Genomic DNA, 14,708 nt, shown 5'->3' on the forward strand with positions numbered 1-14,708 from the left:
ACTTTAGTCTTCCACATTTGGCCTATACTCTACAACACGCTTGCTGGAGTTCGGAATTCGTTTACGATTATTTTCTTTATTGACAGGATTTCCTAAACATTTAATTCCTCGTTCCTGTTTTGTTCTGTTCAACGTAGAGATTGATCATGCTGTTTCCGCAGTTTTGGGGGAGTGTAGTGTCCGTTTTCAGTACTTAGGGTAGATGAGACTTATAAGGTTAAACCAACGGATTATCTAAAGTTTAAGGTGGAATCCGAACCACAGCAATTCCTACAAACTTCAAGTCTCTCTCAGCGGCAGGGCTAGCTCTACTGTATATGCAACGCGTGCATTTGCTCTGAGCGACAACTTTCGAGGGCAGAAAAATCTATCATAACTATATTATTTAAAAATAAATATTTCTTGTTGGAAACAGACTTCATCATGATAGTAGTTAAATTTACTAGGCTGACCTTCTATTTGAATACTTCATTCATAAATCACGTTTAGGTAGCATTAGTTTAAGGTCACATGGACATTACTAAAGCAAATGGCCAAACAAATCCCTGTATGAATTGCTCGATTGTTGTCTAATATAAGAACTCAATTCTCGAACAGTAGCGAACACCTGTTCGATTTATATAGTTATCACAGTGTTTATGTGAAAACTAGTCTTGTCTTTGTCACAAACAAGTTCTAAATGATTAAAGGTGAAATCAAGTTTTAAAAAATAAAATAACAGATGTAGAAGAAAAATCAAGAATTAAAGATAAAAGAGCTAGTTCCACTGGAATTGCAAACTGATATATTGAGTTTGAAGCTCGATATCGAATTCTATAAAAACGAAATTTTCAGTTTTATGTCCCACGGGTATGCCGGCTAAGCTAAAGGAGACGGTGATGATGAGAAATGAATGAAATGGTGGAATGAAGAAAGTGGGAGGAAACGGGAGAACCCCGAGGAAACCCACGGACACGGTGTTTGTCCACCACAAAGTTCACTTGGCGGGAGCAGGGTTTGAACCCGTGACATCATGCACCAGAGGTGAACGCTCTACCACTTTTTTTTTTTTTTTAAACTTCCTGACTTATTTCCTACTACAACCACTTTTCAGGACTACTAGACACGACAGGGGCACGAGCACAGAAACATCGAGGACAGTTAAAATTCCACCCTTGCTACTACAGAGGGACTCGAACCCCCAATGGGCTTCACCTAATGATCATCAGCCTAACGCCTCAGACCGCTCGGCTACACCCACCGGCTTCACTGAGCCACCGCGGCCCCTTCTCTAAAAAGGACTACCATCTTAGGAGTATTTGCTTTATCTTTCACTAACATAATAGGTTATTATTAAAAAATAAACAGGTACTACCATATTGTATTTGTAGTGTTTAGGCCTTTCTGAGTGCGAGTGCATTTTTCCTTCCTTTCGTTGTTCATGATGGGGTAACATACTTAAAATCGTGGCTTGTAAGATATGTTCTTTCTGGAGAAGGGGGGCCGGCAAATTGACTAGTGCCGGCCCTGCTCACCGGGAGCCCGTGCAACAAAGGCGCATGCGCTAGCACTAAACCAGTGGAGAGGGCTGTTTCCGTAATTCTCATTGGAGTATGTTATAATAATATTTTTACACCATCAGATGGTCTGTGAACGTTCGCACCCTATTAATATAGAAACACTTTGAAAGGGGCGTTGTACTAGAGGCAATGTACCGGTAAATCTTTTGCAACTATCTGCACTTCTAATTTCCTACTAGAGATGCAAAAAAGCCGGCTTTTTTGAATCGATGGTTTTTTTCACATAAAAAGCCGGCTTTTTTGGGAAAAAAACGAGAATTTTGGAAATTTTGGCTTTTTTCAACTTCATTATTTTTCTATTTAAATAGCTTTCTTATAGTATATTCTATAGTTAGATAAAAATTCCATGACCTGAATGTGATATTTCGCTCTGAAATTCACCATCAAGATGGATGGATCACATGTTTTACGAATTAAAGCTAACATGAAGAATGTAGTATTTGAGGGTAATTTTAGAGGCTATTTAACTTTATTTTAACTTTTGAGTTATCGACATCTTTTTTCTTCTCTAGTTTGTCATCCGTGTTTCATTTCTAAGAGCTTTTAGTACTCTAGCTTCTAGCGCAAAAGTTAAACTTGCCCGTTTTTCTATTTATCCGTCAAAGCGTACGTTTTTCAATATATCCGTCAAACCGTACTTCCACATTTCTGTTATACTGTAGCTGTGAAGTGATTTAGCAATAATTTTCCGGACACAACCTTGAATACCAATTTATACAAATAATCAGTAGCGGATTTAGAAAAGTACTTTAGGAGGGTTTTTTCTGATTGTTTCGTTTCCTAAAAAGTCCTAATTTTATTTGGGAAGTGCTTGAAGTTTATGAGTACAGGCATAACTAATATGTCGTTTCGTTTATATGTTTAGCAATAATCTTCCGGATACAACTTTAAAAATCATTTTATACTGAGAATCAGTGGCGGATTTAGAAAAGTATTTTGGGAAGGGTTTCTTACTAATGTTTAGTTTTTTTAAACATTCGTAATTTTTATTTGACGGGAGCTTAAAGTTTATGAGTAAAGGCATAAATAATAGATATTTCGTTTGTTGCAGACATTCCGTAACTTTGGGGAACGGCCTTCAGTCCGAAAGACCGCCCCCCCAACCTTCGCAAAACCGTCACTGCTGGTAATTAGTAATAATAACGATTTAAAAACAATAAAAAAGGAAGTCGCTCAACTCACAGTACACGCACTATTTCTACATTCACAGATGGAATGAAGAAAAGCTTTGTCAGAATGGTCGAATGCTGGTTGAATCCCGGACTTCCCGATAGAAGCGCAAAAGCTAATCACTCAATCATGTTTGTTGTGCAGTTGTATTTAGCTTAACTTAAATATATTCCGTAGTCTTTTTTTTGGGGGGGGGGGGAGTTCCGTAATGATATGTTGAATCCCTCTTGTTAAAAATTCAGAAAACTTGAGGATTGGGTAAACTGTGATGGTGGTTCTATAAAACTTAACTGTAAAATTTCAAGAATATACAGAACCAAAAGCTCTAGATGTGCAGCCTTTAAGTGTATCATATAAATCTAAGTATTTCTCTTATGTTTTATTTTAATTTTATTTTGTTTCAAAAAGAGGGTATGGAATATTTTGAAGTAAAAATACTACATACTATTTTGCTAGTTATTTTGTGTATTCTTTAAAAAGAAGTGTTTACTTTTAGGGTTGGCTGATTTACACCAACTTTTTTTTTAATAACTGGTTTAAACCACAAAAATAAAAAGAATGAAAAATGCGAATCGTATGAACTTCATGGTAACGTTTCCAGATATCAAACTACCTGCAATAGTTTTATTTCCCTTTCACCTTTTAATCAAGGTGTCCCATGTTCAATTCTCGGTCGAACCACAATCCTTCTTTCATGCGTAACCCAAGTAGCGGTTCGGATGTCAGTTTAAGCGAAAGTCTTCTCCTTGATAACCTCGGTATTTCGTAAGGATGTTAAGCCTAAATATACGAAACAAACCAAATTGTATATTTCTACATGCCTAAATGCGTGTTGTTTTGTAAAGAAGCCAATATTGCTTAAATATTGATAGAAATTGGCAAAATTTATCGATTGTCTACGTAGCTTCCAACATTAGCTTGGATTGGACTTTCAATGATATCTACGTACCGGTACTAAATTTGTAATTTAATACCTCAGTTTTAGCGTACTGATTATGGTACGTTGACCTTTAAATTTTACATGCAAAGCAATAACAGGATTTTCCCGTTATTGTCTTACATTTCAAGTAATGACGGGATTTTCCCAATGGCTAGGGCGGGAGATTCTGAACTTAAGAAATTTACTGACCGCACTTCTTTAAGCTTATGGGAGTTCTTCCGGCATAACCCCGCTGTTGCATAATAACATCAAGGCGAAACAAACTTAGGCTATTTCTGTGAATATGTAATATAAATACATAAAGCAAAAAGTCTAAGTCAAAAAAGCCTGGTTTAAACCAAAAAAGCCTGGTTTAAACATCCCCCAAAAAACGGGTTTTTGGCATTTTCAAAAACAGCCACGGTTCTTGCCAACTCTGCTTACTTTTGTATATAGGAGGTTAAAAAATTCTTATTATATACATTGGTTAATCATGTGGAATTCATAATGTAAATATGTTGAAGAAAAATTGTTTGAAATATTTTTTCGAAATTCATAGTTTATTTTCGATGTTTTATATTATTATCAGCATCAACCACTAATTAAACGATTTTTTGTGTTATAGAGAAGCGATACAAAGTCTGTTTTATCAATTTAAAGCAGTATTTTGAAAAAAGCCCAAAATTTCCGAAGCAAAAAAGCAAAGCAGAAAAAACCGAGTTTTTTTCCAAAAAAGCCGGTTTTTTTCCGAGCCCTTGCATCTCTATTTCCTACACAATTCCGGACTATTTGTCCTGGTATATATTTTTATAAGTTTTGTAAACGGATCATTGAAACATGGGGGAACTCGTCAACGAGAAGTAATACATATGACCTAAAAAGTAAGACCTATTATTAATATTCTAATAGTATCTGTACGTCAGTAATACACTGAACATTATAAATTCTACAGCTGCCAATTTCACGCTGTTACCCCCTCCCTTGTCTAGTGGTTAGTGAGCACGCCTTTGGTGCACAGGGCCCAGGTTCGACTTTAAGCTGTAGGTCGATATCTCAAGTAGCCTCAATGCTGGAAGTCACTTCATTTCAATTAACTTATCAGGAGATTTTTCCCCTCACATTTCATTTAACTGGTCTAGAATCGTTCCCTTGTTGCAAACAGAATCTAGTATTGTAGGATACGGGAAAATACACAAAACTTACTTAATTACACGTATTCACACGTGATTTGCGTACATGTGGTTTGTTTCCTCATGCAATGAAAGTGTTAAGCTCGATTTGGTGTGAGTTTGAATACAGTAGATTTATTTTTTAAAAAGTGGTTTCTTTACACTAATGTTTTCGCTTTCCCGTAATAGTTGGTTGGCTTTTAGCTTAGCATTCCTTTCAGCATCGAAGTTATGTGAGACGTGGATACAGCTTAAGGTAGAATCAGAACCATCGCAAGACGTTCCAAATTTTCAAGATTCTCTCATCAGGAAATATGCCCGGGAGCTAGTGCACCAAAGCACGAGCCCTAGCCACTAGACCAGCGGAGCGGAGTTCCTTCATAATAGTTATCACTTTATATGCCAAGTAATATTTTTATCCCCTTGTCCGGAATACCACTAATTGGCTGAAGCGTAAGCTATATTGTAACTGATCTTCTAGCTCTTGTAGTTTTCGCAGCAGACATGTCAGAATCTTTGATTGATTTATTTCTTGTTGGGTAAACATCTCACATGGTATCAATGCCATCTGCCGAGTAGAGCCACAACTATTCTGAGAGAGTAAAGGAAACTTAATGCAAGTTATTTGTCTCTCAAGTTCTTTGTTCTATGTATGGTTTAATTGCTCCGTAAGAGCGCCAAATACGACAGGTCTCAACATTACTGTGACCATTCTCAATAGCAATAATCATAATATCCTCTGTCACCTCCGCATCTCTGAATGTAGGGATAATGTTAAAGCAATGAGGCCAGAAGACTGCAGGCCGATTGCGTCCATCGCTATGTTGCCAACTTGTATCTAATCCTAGTTCTCTTCAGTCGTAAAAACGAATCAGTTCAGCTGCGGTACAACAAATGCAAGCATTTAAAAAATGCCAGCTAATATGTTTGTATACACATTCTCAAATACACATACTTCGCACGGGGAGAGTAGGTTTATGGGAAATATTTGAATCGCCTTCCCCCTTAGAATACTTATTTAAATGAAAGTGTGATCATAAAAATACAAAAGATACTCTACTTTTGGCATAGAATACAAACTTTAATCGAAGTGGCATTATAAAAACCTACGTTGACGTAGATATTGTGTTCCAGAAATTATTTCAAACGGGTCAGCCATTTCCCCAACCCCTAACACTATGGATTCGATACTATTCTCGGTCATTTTTGATATTTTATTTTTAACCCTTTTCTCACCTACCATGCCGATGGGAGCTGAACATTGACTTAAACAGTCTCGAAGTTTCAGTATTCATCTTAGCGATTTCGAAAACTATGGATTCACCAGTAATATGTGTCATTTTCGATTATTTTTACATGTCATCCCATTCCGACCCCATCCAGGGGCGCAGGGTATTTTATCCACTCTTGGGGCTAAACTTGGACTTAACGGTGTCGGGAGTGTCCCTATTCATATCAGTAACCCAGAAAACTATTTATTCGACTTTAATAAATGTCGTTTCCACATATTTTACGTCGTTTCCATCCATCCTCACTCTATTAGAGATAGGAATATGTTACCCCACAACAATTTTTCTCAGATTATAAATTATATGGGTACCAAGTTTGGTTGAAATAACTCCAAACATTTTAGAGTTATGGTGGAACATACACACATATATAAAGCTTTATAAATGTGGATCAGTTGGCAGCAAAAGATATTCAATATTGTAGAATGATCAAAAAATGGAAAATTAAAAATAAATAAATAAAAATAAACAAGTGGGCAAAATGATTTCCTTTCCATTATTTCCTAGCTTGCCTTACAGATTACGAAAGTCTGCAATGAAACGTGATTTGAAAGTTAGTTTAAAATCACCTAAGAACTTTAAAAGATCTTTGAACTAATACAAAAGCTATTTCGTTGATAAAAATTCTGTTAGAGCTTTTCTATTTCAAGTGTGCCCTCGGAAAATAGGTGGAAAATACTTCGACCCCATCCGTGCCGCCGTTTTATGGAGGAAACCTTCCCTCTGCTTTGGGGAAGGTACTCTGTCCGCATCCAGCTATTGAAGGAAATCGGCCACAGCAACTTGTCCCTCCTCTTTCGAGGGAGGGAGGTACGGGAAAACACACATCGACAGCAGCACCAGAAGGGACACAGTTGAAATAGAAAGGCTCTGGCAGCATTTACGAGATAACTTGCTCTTGCTTGGACACTTACATTGGTATGAATAAAAGAAATGAATGTCAGTACCAGACTGAGAGAACATCAAAGGGAATCGTGAGATGACGAAAAAAAAAAAGTATTCTGGGGGTTATCCACATATTTACAAGAAAAACAAAAATAGTGTTCAGGATACCAAGGATTTATACTGTGCAAGATGAACGATTGAAAGAAACGTTTTTTGGTACAAAGGAAAAAAAAAACATAGCTCAATACTCAAAGAGAGACTTTAGACAAGGAATGGGATACTATTTTCAACAATCTCATTAACAAAAATTGAATGTTACTCTTGTATAATATAACTTGATTACTGCACTGTATATACATCAATAGCATTTACAATATTACTAATTTGTGCATTACTCCAAAATTTCCTTTCATAAATTTTCTTCATTATTAAAAACACAAATCACTATAAGTATGGTAATACGATTTGTAATTGATTCTTTCATGGGCTCTATACTGGTTTTGTGTACGTAAGATGTTCATTAAAGATTTTCCCTCACCTAGCTGTAGTTGATGTAGAATGTTGAAATTTTACATGTGTACTCATACATATCTTCTTAAATTATGACAAAAATGTCATCATTTAACTTCATGCTATAGACACTTAAGTGAAAGAAAATGTAAAGACGAGTAAAATTGAATTCCGAGCGGTGAAGCCGCACATCAAAGGAAACATTTGATGAGAGGAAAGAGATTTATGGAGAGAAAGCTCTATTATATGGAGTTGGAATCACTGGCATCATCAGTTCAAGTGTGCTCGAACTTACGTAGAAACGACCCACAATACAGTGCAACCCTAGTCTGCCATTGAAAAAGATACCATTGGTCAATGGAAGCCGCCATCTTGGAGGATCGCCGCATAACGAAGATCTCAAGATAATGGTGGGATCTGTGGGAAAAATCTATAAATACTTGCCAATGCGTAAGTGTCTTCCCGATTGGTTCCCGGCTAAGGACACCTTTTAAAGATCTGAAACGAATCACTTCCTCGGAGAAACTTTTGACCCTTGTCCACGGAAACGAGGACAGGTTAATATTTCAGAATGAAATGTGAGTTTATCACTGTGACCCAGAGACTACCGCCCAGTCAAAGCAATAGAAGCATACTTACTCATCAACTCCAAAGAAGTTCGTGTCCAACCCTCAGCGGCAAGGTTGTGGTGACAATTTTTTGAGACCAGCATGGAGTAGTAAAGATGGATTTCCTGGCTAAGGATACCACAATTAAGGGATATACTATGCTTTCCTGCTGCAGAAATTACAGGATTCCATCAAAACTAAGAGACGTGGAATGCTGACCAAAGATGTCTGTATCCATTAAGAACGCTCCAGTTCACAACTCAATGTTGACCAGACAGAGGTACAATCTTGCAGGTGTGAAATCGTTCCCCATGCCACGTACTCTCCTGACCTTGCACCATCTGATTTAACCTTCTCCCAACTATAAAGTTATTTTTGAAGGGAAAAGTATTTCCAAAACGATGAAACGCTCATTTCTGAGTTTAAGCCATTCATGGCTTGTGAAAGATTGCACGAACTTCTACAAACAAGATCTCCACAAATATATAAGGTAATGGGAAAAGTGTCTGGCTATTGGAGGTTCCTATATATAGAAGGATTATGTCTGTATCAATTTCGTTTATCACAGTCAACGGTAAGCGGATCAGGGAAAATCTTTAATTAACATCCCTCATAGAGATATATCAAGATTATTGCCAAGGATAATATTCTCATACAATCTGGAAAATAAAAATTAATTATTGAGTACAAGCATTAGTTCTGTAAGTGCACTTACAGGGAATAGCTTTTAACGGGGAAAGAATAGTCGTTTAGTCCCCACAAAAAAATTTATTGTTGCTTCGAAAAATACATTATTCCAGTGATACTGATAGTAAAGGCATGTGAAGAACGTTTTGCGTTCTATGGCTTGTTATGTTACTAATTTCCGAATGAATTGACCAATTTAAATTTGAAACAAAGAGTGCTATTCTTTAGGTATAACTGAGAACTGTAGTAAAGTTAGTCAATCAATTTCTAAGTATTAGGTGAACTACACGTAGAAGAGGGGAGGAGTAAATTTCTAGTGTCGTCTGTACGTATAAAGGAAAATCAAATATAGTATGTTCAAAAGTATCCTAATGATTAAAATCCGTCTCCTTTAGCCTAACCAGCATAACCTTGGGACGTAAAACTTACGAATCCTTAATTTTTGTCTACAAGAATTATTGTAGTTTATACTTGCTATCATTATGCTAATTACTAATTTCAGTTTCGTAATAATGGCTGAATTTTCTAGTTTAATGTCTCACATATGCACCAAGGCTAGGGGAGACGGTGATGGTAAGAATGAACGAAATGTTGGAATGAAGAAAGTGGGAAAACCCCGAGAAAACCACGCAAACGGTGTTTCTCCACCAAAGTTCACTTGACGCAAGCTGAGATTAAACCAGAGACCCCACGCACCAGAGGTGAGCGCTCTACCACTGAGCCACCGTGGCCCAAGCTTCGGTGTCGTATTGATGATTATGTGACTGTAACAGTGTTACCTTTATCACTGGTTTCTATCTGCCAGTTTTGACTGGTTTACCAGTCCAGCTAATTAGATCCTGTGTCGATTAAACAGAACCTCCATTCTTTCACCATGCACTGATTTGCTTGTAGGACTATTTAACAATTCCGAGAGAAAAGTTTGAATATCTAAAGCAGCTTTTTTTTTTATTTCTGATCCGAAACTTCTTTATCCCTGAATTTCCCGGTCTGCAAAGGTTGACACCAAGTAATCTAAAGACCGGTGCTATATGAGTCTTGAGATGAGTGCAAGGCAGTGTCAATAGCAAACAGATGTAGCATGTTTCTAATTTATTATTGAAATAACTTTGCTCGATTCCTTAGTAACATGCTTCTAATAATTAAATTTTATTCTTAATGAATGAAACTAAAAATAAATTAAGTACATAGATTATATATTAATTATTAATTCAGTTCGTTCTTTAGTAAAATTTTAACATCTACTTTCTGAAATTAGCTGTTGGAAATACTGTAATCCCGTAAAAAATACATTGGGAAACTCAGGGAAATGTGCTGAAATCTGTTGGCGATTAACGTTTACCCCTATCATAAATCCATTCCATACACAGAACTGAATCAATTATTAAAAAGAAACCTCAATAACGGCAAGTTACTTCTTTATGAGATTTAATAAGGGAGCCAAACCTTAACCACGAAACCCTGGTCAATCAAATGCTGGAGCACAGGTAATTAAAATCTAAAAGTAAAGAACATTTTAATGGTATTATAAGGCTTTTTATTCAATATGTTTTTATTATTTTATTATACTGTATTTTTTAGTATTTTATTACTATACATGATAAGTATTAAATTGAAACTAGTATATCTATTTTATCTGCAACATAACACAACTTTACAGTAGAATATTTAAAATATGTGTTTTTTTCTTTCCTTTATTCACAAATAACTAGAGCGTTTATCTTGTGTGTATGTAGTGAACTGGCTGATAGAGGAAGGTTATAAAACGATGAAAAGTTAAATCATGAACTATTAGTAAAACAAGGTTTACTTTCTACCGATGAAATGTCTGCCACTATCTTATTTGGTAATCTCCCCATCTAAATAGTGTGGAAATTCAATTTTTTAAACAAAAATTGGCAGTTTTTTTTGTTTGTCTCATATATATGTGTGTCTGTGTCATTGGCAATGTACTCATTCATTTCCCTAAACTACTTATCTTGTAATTAAATATGATCAGATGTTTCCCGCAATGGCGCCATTTTGCAGGATGATAATGCACCCATTTACACAGCTTGAGCTGTTGCGGAGTTGGAGCCTACCTTACCTTACCTTACCACTTGGAGCTACAGCCCTGGGTGGGCTTTGGCCTTTTCCACTATTTGCCTCCACTCTTTCCGATCTCTAATTTTCCTCTCCATCCTCGGAGCTTCAATTTTTCCAGATTACTTTCTACTCCATCCAGCCATCTGGTTTTTGGCCTTCCTTTTCTTTTGCTGGAGTAAAGACTTTCTTTCGTTATTTTGTATGACATTCGATCGCTTTCCATTCTTACTACATGCCCTAGCCACCTTAGTCGATTCGATTTTATAAACCTAACTATATTCTGATTCTTTATTATGTCGTTTATCTCTTCGTTAGTTCTAATTCTCCAGGTCTCTTGCTCTTTAATTGGTGCGTAGATTTTCCTTACTATTCTTCTTTCAAAAGTTCTTAGATTTTTTTCAATTTCTTTTGCCACTGGCCGTGTTTCCGAGTCATATGTTACTACCGGTCTTATTAACGTTTTTTATATTCTCATTTTTGTTCCTTTGCTTATGCTTTTACGTTTTAGCAGGTTCATGTTCTCATGGTATCTTTTGTTGCTAGTTGAATTCTTTCCTTAACTGTGTTTTTATGGAGTGATTGTTAGGCCTAAATATGTAAGTTATCTAATTTTTTGAATTCTTTACCTTCTTCGTTTCTTTCTGTTGGGTGCGGTGTTATTACCATATACTTTGTTTTCTGTATGTTAGTTTTCAGTCCTATTTTGTTAACCTTTTTTACTAACTGTGTGTATGCTTTCCTCTTGTCTCCCTCTGTATGTGTGATTATAGCTATAGCGGATCTGGAGCGATTTTATCTTTTCATAGTTGTTTCATGACATTGGCCTAGAGATATATAGTCATTTTGCTACGCTTTCCTATTCTGAATTGAGATAATTATGTCATCATTATCATACTCGCTTGACACAGAAAAAAATATTTTTATTTCTTCGTTTCCATATACAAGGGTCGTTCACGTCAATCAGGGACTTTTTAGAAAAACAAATAGAAGAACAAATTTCAAAGTGTGGAAAGTGGATTTATTTTTCCACATAACCTCCAGTTACAGTTATCCACATATCTCAGCGTTTATCCAGGATGAGCTGCTCCACGCGCTGAACGTTCTCAGGAATGACTACCATGGGCTGTGATCCACCACTACCGGGATCGTCAGTAATAGAGAAACGGACATCTTTGAAGCGCTTACACCATTCAAATGTCTTACTGCGACTGAATGTCTCATCAGTATACTGAGCCTGAAGTCTTGGAGAATTTCAGCAGGTTTTATGACCCCGTTCACTAAAAACTTCATCACAGCACGCTGTTCCACGTAGACGTTCACACTGTTGTCTGCCATCTTGAATGATGGTCTATCCAGAAGCGCGGGAAATGAGCGCCGTCTACCAGTAATAGGATACAGGTGCCAGTTTCTACTGCATACAAAACCTCCAGCCTAGGCGTCCATTTAAACCTGGAAAGAAAAAGTGCCGTGTTAAGTTGAACGACCCTCGTAAAATAATTATTATCCATCGTTACTGAAAATGCTATTAAAAAACTTATAAATTGCTATACAAATTTAAATGTGTTTAGCAGTTTGCTACACAAAAGTCATAAATCTAAGAAAACACTGATCCTGATATATATGTAAAGTAAAAAATAAAATTATGACCAAACCAGAAAACATGATAAAACTAATATATATATATATATATGTACAGGGTGCGGAAAAAGTCCCGGAACGATCCAATATCTCGCGAAATATACAGATCAGAAAAACAAAAATAACACGTGTTAAACAGTTTTGAAAAAGCTATCCAATGATGCCAAACGCAACCCCCTATCCCCATCCTCTTCTAGGGTACGGGGGGTAAATTTAAAATTTAAAATGAAAACCCCCATATTTTATTACACATTTGGATTCTCCAGAAAAAGTAACAGTGATTTGACCCAAAATTGAAAACACTGTCTTCACGAATGGCAATTGAATCGACACACAAAAAAATTGGAGGCGGTAAAACATTATGAAAATGTGGCCTCACAGTATCGAACTATGCGGCCAAATGGTTAGCGTACGGGACTGCGGAATAAGAGGTCATGAGTTCGATTCCAGCGCAGCGTAACATTTTTTGTGGGAATTTTTTATACCCATATAATGAATTCATACATTTTAACTTCGATAAAAATAATGTATTTGTCCATATTTATTAATTTGCAAAAAAATACAAACGGCGACAAAAATGGTTTATTTTTGTTGTAAATAACCCTAATAACCCTATTACTAAGAACTATTTCATAAAGCTAGTTTGCAAAACAATTATCGAAATTTGTATTCTATGTAACTTCAAAAAAGTACTAATTGAAGCTAAAACATACGGAATTTATTTGGGGAAATAAAAGAAGAAACAATTGCCTTGAACGAGGATCGAATTCAGAACCTCTGACTCCACAAAGCAATACGCTAACCGTACGGCCACAGAGCATGGGACTGGCAAGTCGCAGTTTCGTAACGTATTGGTGCACCGCCTTTTTGTGTGTGTCAATTCAAGCGCCATCTGCGAAGACACTGGTTTCAATTTTGGGTCAAATCACTGTCACTTTTTCTGGAGAATTCAAATACGCAATAAGAAATAGAGGGTTCCCATTTAAAATTTTAAAGTTACCACCCGTAGCCCCGAAGAGGATAGGGATAGGGGTTGCGTTTGGTATCATTAGATAGCTTTTTTAAAACTATTTAACGCGTGTTATTTTTGTTTTGCTGATTTGCATATTTCGCAAGATATTGAACCGTTCCGGAACTTTTTCCGCATCCTGTATATATGTATACAGAGGCGGATCCAGGATATGATCAAGGGAGGGGCTAAACCATATTTTGCCGTTTTATCCAGTGTAAAGCAGGATTGAAGCCCATTTTATCCTGTGTATATCTGAGCGTCAAGGGGGGGGCTATAGCCCCCCCTGGATCCGCCACTGTATATATATATATATTCCTTGAAAAAATAAATGTATACGATCTGTAAGGAAGGAAAACTCTGTAAGTGCTCAAGTTACTTATACATCGCAAGAGTTTAATACAGACTCGAATAAAGCACAATGCAAGTTTCCTTCACTTGTTGAAGATGCCCAAAGTGGTTGGAAACTTTTCTAAAGCCATAGTCGAAAAAGAAGGACTTGTAGCTGTACGTGATCTTCCGAATCTTCCAAATGGTTTCCTGCGTCTCTAAGACTTGTCATTAGTTCTGAATCAATTCTTTTTGATTAAACCGAATTACACGGATTTTAGCTACTGATACAACGACAACCAAAGTTCCATTTCTAAGCTCTCTCTGGTCTGTTTAATGATTAATTTGTATTGAATGCGAAATTTGGAATGTTGAGCTCAAAACCACCATTGTTATATTTTCCTATCAAATATTTATGAACTCTACTGTATATTAGTATGAATTTGAGGGAACATTCATTAATTCTAAGCGGATCTTCTGTTCTTTATTAATCGGCTTAAAATCTATCATGGTGTAAGTTAAAACTCAAAGAACTGCATGGTTCTGCGACAAGGAAGAACTCTGACTGGACAGATCCCTCGTTAGTTTGATCACGTTAACTTGAAATGAAATGTAGAGCTGCCAGCTTAAAGCATCAGAATGACTTTTCATATAAAGTAAGATCTCTTGTAACAAGTAACAACAGGACTTGGCTGTTTCTAGATAAAAAATTTTACCAGATAATTTGATATACAGAATATATTTCCAGAACTTACTTGCTTATATGTCGTGACGCCTTTACACGTGCAATACATTACCCACTTCTTCACACTGAGATTGATGTCAGTTTTCTTACTTTCTATAGTTTTCG

At 36.4% G+C, this 14,708-nt stretch overlaps 1 protein-coding gene across 1 annotated transcript in view; it reads left to right on the forward strand.

The window, feature by feature from the left end:
• Positions 1 to 14,708, forward strand: part of LOC145674363 (uncharacterized) — a 28,529-nt gene that overhangs the window by 6,931 nt on the left and 6,890 nt on the right. The window lies entirely within an intron of this gene.

Source organism: Thermobia domestica, chromosome 17 (assembly GCF_964235325.1).
Source record: "Thermobia domestica chromosome 17, izTheDome1.hap1.1, whole genome shotgun sequence".
In the NCBI taxonomy this organism is placed as follows: Eukaryota; Metazoa; Arthropoda; class Insecta; order Zygentoma; family Lepismatidae; genus Thermobia; species Thermobia domestica.